This window comes from Arachis hypogaea, chromosome 1 (genome assembly GCF_003086295.3).
Source record: "Arachis hypogaea cultivar Tifrunner chromosome 1, arahy.Tifrunner.gnm2.J5K5, whole genome shotgun sequence".
NCBI lineage: Eukaryota > Viridiplantae > Streptophyta > Magnoliopsida > Fabales > Fabaceae > Arachis > Arachis hypogaea.
The window spans coordinates 41,368,366-41,373,007 of record NC_092036.1 but is presented as its reverse complement, the minus strand read 5'-3'; the positions used below and the strand labels follow the sequence as shown (position 1 = coordinate 41,373,007).

General features: G+C 41.3%; 1 non-coding gene across 1 annotated transcript; it reads left to right on the top strand.

The window, feature by feature from the left end:
- The first annotated feature begins 207 nt into the window (after positions 1-207).
- On the top strand, positions 208-315 carry LOC112711625 (small nucleolar RNA R71). Its single transcript, XR_003157558.1, has one exon. It is a non-coding gene; the product is annotated as a small nucleolar RNA R71 (small nucleolar RNA).
- The last annotated feature ends 4,327 nt before the right edge of the window (positions 316-4,642 follow it).

Sequence of the window (4,642 nt, the reverse complement as noted above, 5' to 3'; positions counted from 1 at the left end):
AACTCCTTTCTTTTGATTCGTCCCATTGTACACAGGATTCCTTTCAGAAGTGTACATGAATTGGTTATTTGCAACCATTTCAATGAGTTCTTGAGCTTCTGCATGCATCTTTTTCAGATGAAGAGATCCTCCAGCAGAGCTGTCCAATGACATCTTGGACAGTTCAGACAGACCATCATAGAAGATACATATGATGCTCCATTCAGAAAGCATGTCAGAAGGACACTTTCTGATCAATTGTTTGTATCTTTCCCAAGCTTCATAGAGGGATTCACCTTCCTTCTGTCTGAAGGTTTGGACTTCCACTCTAAGCTTACTCAATTTTTGAGGTGGAAAGAACTTTGTCAAGAAGGCATTGACTAGATTTTCCCAAGAGTTCAGGCTCAATCAAAGTTTCATGACTGAAACAAGGTCCTCCATTAGAAACTTGGAGGCACAAGTGGGTCAGCTGAGTAAGAAAATTACTGAACTCCCTCCTAGCATTCTTCCAAGCAATACAGAAGAGAATCCAAAAGAGAGTGCAAGGCCATTGACATGACCTACATGTCCGAATTTGGAGAGGAGGAAGAGGCATTGAGCACCACTGAGGAAGGCCTCAATGGACGTTCACTGGCCTCCAATGTGTTCCCCAATGAGGAACCATGGGAATCTGAGGCTCACACTGAGACCATAGAGATTCCAATGGATTTACTTCTGCCATTCATGAGCTCTGATGAGTATTCTTCCTCTGAAGAGGATGAGTATGTCACTGAAGAGCAAGTTCCTAAATACCTTGGAGCAATCATGAAGCTAAATGACAAGTTATTTAGTAATGAGACTTGGGAGGATGAACCCCCTTCACTCACCAAAGAACTGGATGACTTGTCTAGGCAGAGATTACCCCAAAAGAGACAAGATCCTGGGAAGTTCTCAATACCTTGCGCCATAGGCACCATGACCTTCAAGAAGGCCTTGTGTGACCTAGGGTCAAGCATAAACCTCATGCCTCTCTCTGTAATGGAGAAGCTAGGGATCTTTGAGGTACAAGCTACAAAAATCTCACTAGAGATGGCAGACAATTCAAGAAAATAAGCTTATGGGCTTGTAGAGGATGTTCTGGTAAAGATTAAAGACCATTACATCCCTGTTGATTTCATAGTCCTAGAGACTGGGAAGTGCATGGATGAATCCATCATCCTTGGCAGACCCTTCCTAGCCACAGCAAAGGCTGTGATTGATGTGGACAGAGGAGAATTGACCATTCAAGTGAATGAAGAATCCCTTGCGTTTAAGGCTCAAGGATATCCCTCTGTCACCATGGAGAGGAAGCATGAAGAGCTTCTCTCAAAACAGAGTCAAACAGAGCCCCCACAGTCAAACTCTAAGTTTGGTGTTGGGAGGCCACAACCAAATTTTAAGTTTGGTGTTGAACCCCCACATTCAAACTCTAAGTTTGGTGTTGGGAGGTTCCAACATTGCTCTGAGTATCTTTGAGGCTCCATGAGAGCCCACTGTCAAGCTACTGACATTAAAGAAGCGCTTGTTGGGAGGCAACCTAATGTTATATTTTATCTATTTTCCTTTGTTATTTTATGTTTTCCGTAGGTTGATGATCATGAGAAGTCACAAAATCAATTGAAAAAGTAAAAACAGAATGAAAAATAGAAAGAAAAATAGCACACCCTGGAGGAAGAACCTGCTGGTGTTTAAACGCCAGTAAGGGCAGCAAATGGGCGTTTAACGCCCAGTCTGGCACCATTCTGGGCGTTTAACGCCAGAAAGATGCACCAGACTGGTGTTAAATGCCAGGAAAGGGCAAGAAGTTGGCGTTAAACGCCAGAAATGGGCACCAGCCCGGTGTTTAACGCCAGAATTGGCATAAAAGAGCATTTTTGCTCGCCACTTGGTGCAGGGATGAATTTTTCTTGACACCTCAAGATCTGTGGACCCCACAGGATCCCCACCTACCCCACCACTCTCTCTCTTCTTCACCTATTCACCAATCACCTTAAAACCTCTTCCCCAAAAACCCCTTACCTATCAAATCCCACTATTCTCTTCACCACTCACATCCATCCTTCATAAAACACCACCTACCTCACCATTCAAACTCAAACCACTTTCCCTCCCAAACCCACCCATTCATAACCGAACCCTACCCCTCTCTCCACCCCCTATATAAACCCATCTTCACTCCTTCATTTTCACACAACCTAAACACTACTTCTCCCCCTTTGGCCGAACCACAAAAGCCATCTCCATCTCCTCTATTTCTTCTTCTTCTACTCTCTTCTTTCTTCTTTTGCTTGAGGACGAGCAAACCTTTTAAGTCTGGTGTGGTAAAAGCATTACTTTTTGTTTTTCCATAACCATTTATGGCATCCAAGGCCGGAGAAACCTCTAGAAAGAGGAAAGGGAAGGCAAAAGCTTTCACCTCCGAGTCATGGGAGATGGAGAGATTCATCTCAATGGTGCATCAAGACCACTTCTATGAAGTTGTGGCCTTGAAGAAGGTGATCCCTGAGGTCCCTTTCAAACTCAAAAAGAGTGAATATCCGGAGATCCGACATGAGATCCGAAGAAGAGATTAGGAAGTTCTTACCAACCCCATTCAACAAGTCAGAATCTTAATGGTTCAAGAGTTCTATGCCAATGCATGGATCACCAAGAACCATGATCAAAGTGTGAACCCGGACCCAAAGAAATGGCTTACAATGGTTCGGGGGAAATGCTTAGATTTTAGTCCGAAAAATGTAATGTTGGCATTCAACTTGCCCATGATGCAAGGAGATGAACACCCTTACACTAGAAGGGTCAACTTTGATCAAAGGTTGGACCAAGTCCTCATAGACATCTGTGAAGAGGGCGCTCAATGGAAGAGAGATTCAAGAGGGAAGCCGGTTCAACTAAGAAGGCATGACCTTAAGCCCGTGGCTAGGGGATGGTTGGAGTTTATCCAACGCTCAATCATTCCCACTAGCAACCGGTTCGAAGTTACTATAGACCGGGCCATCATGATTCATAGCATCATGATTGGAGAAGAAGTAGAAGTTCATGAGGTTATAGCCCAAGAACTTTATAAGGTGGCAGACAAGTCCTCTACCTTGGCAAGGTTAGCCTTTCCTCATCTCATTTGTCACCTCTGTTATTCAGTTAGAGTTGACATAGAGGGAGACATCCTCATTGATGAGGACAAGCCCATCACTAAGAAAACGATGGAGCAAACAAGAGATCCCACTCATCATGAAATCCCTGAGATGCTTCAAGGGATGCACTTTCCTCCACAAAATTATTGGGAGCAAATCAACACCTCCCTAGGAGAATTGAGTTCCAATATGGGACAACTAAGGGTGGAGCACCAAGAACATTCCATCCTCCTCCATGAAATTAGAGAAGATCAAAGAATCATGAGAGAGGAGCAACAAAGACAAGGAAGAGACATTGAGGAGCTCAAGTACTCCATAAGATCTTCAAGATGAAGAACAAGCCGCCATCACTAAGGTGGACCCGTTCTTTAATTTCCTTGTTCCTTATTTTCTTGTTTTTCAAATTTTCATGCTTATGTTTATCTATGTTTGTGTCTCATGATCATTAGTGTCTTAGTGTCTATGCCTTAAAGTTATGAATGTCCTATGAATCCATTACCTTTCTTGAATGAAAAATGTTCTTAATTGAAAAAGAAAAGAATTGCATGAATTTTAAATTTTATAACAGATTAATTATTTTGATGTGGTGGCAATACTTTTGTTTTCTGAATGTATGCTTAAACAGTGCATATGTCTTTTGAATTTGTTGTTCATGAATGTTGGCTCTTGAAAGAATGATAAAAAAGGAGACATGTTACTGAGGATCTGGAAACTCATAAAAATGATTCTTAAAGCAAGAAAAAGCAGTGAATACAAAAAAAAAAGAAAAAAAGCGAAAAAAGGGGAGAAAGAGAAAAAGAAAGAAAAAGAAAGAAATAAAAGTGTGATCCAAGGCAAAAAGAGTGTGCTTAAGAACCCTGGACACCTCTAATTGGGGACTCTAGCAAAGCTGAGTCACAATCTGAAAAGGTTCACCCAATTATGTGTCTGTGGCATGTATGTATCCGGTGGTAATACTGGAAGACAAAGTGCTTTGGGCCACGGCCAAGACTCATAAAGTAGCTGTGTTCAAGAATCATCATACTTAACTAGGAGAATCAATAACACTATCTGGATTCTGATTTCCTATAGAAGCCAATCATTCTGAATTTCAAAGGATAGAGTGGGATGCCAAAACTATTCAGAGGCAAAAAGCTAAAAGCCCCGCTCATCTTATTAATACTGATCTTCATAGATGTTTTTGGAATTCATTGCATATTCTCTTCTTTTTATCTTATTTGATTTTCAGTTGCTTGGGGACAAGCAACAATTTAAGTTTGGTGTTGTGATGAGCGGATAATTTGTACGCTTTTTGTCATTGTTTTTAGTATGTTTTTAGTATATTTTAGTTAGTTTTTAGTATATTTCTATTAGTTTTTAGTTAAAATTCACTTTTCTAGACTTTACTATGAGTTTGTGTGTTTTTCTGTGATTTCAGGTATTTTCTGGCTGAAATTGAGGGACTTGAGCAAAAATATGATTCAGAGACTGAAAAGGACTGCAGATGCTGTTGGATTCTGACCTCCCTGCACTCAAAG